General features: G+C 39.6%; 1 protein-coding gene across 1 annotated transcript in view; it reads left to right on the top strand.

Moving 5' to 3' along the window:
* LOC119593893 overlaps positions 1–268 on the top strand; it is a 2,305-nt gene that overhangs the window by 980 nt on the left and 1,057 nt on the right. The gene's annotated exons all lie outside the window — the stretch shown is intronic.

The raw sequence follows: 268 nt of genomic DNA, 5'->3' as shown, positions 1-268 counted from the left end.
CATACAATAAGAAAGGCAAAAGCTGTATTGAAAGTTACTCTTTGTAGTTTATCCAAAGTCCACAATTTTAACAAATTCCTGGAAAACTCAAAAATAACATCATCAAAATTAAATTGCCGCATAATAGATTCAGCGTTAGTATGGGACAGAAATCTGGAACTTTTCTGACTCATTGCTGAACGAAACTCAGTTAAGGCACTCGTTCGTATCCCTCACAGTCTGGGGCCCCGATGCCTGTATCTCGTGAGTTTTCCAACACTGCGGACAG

The sequence above is a fragment of the Penaeus monodon genome, chromosome 33, assembly GCF_015228065.2.
Source record: "Penaeus monodon isolate SGIC_2016 chromosome 33, NSTDA_Pmon_1, whole genome shotgun sequence".
NCBI lineage: Eukaryota > Metazoa > Arthropoda > Malacostraca > Decapoda > Penaeidae > Penaeus > Penaeus monodon.
Note: the sequence above shows the minus strand (reverse complement) of the source record. Positions and strands in the feature narration are given on the sequence as shown.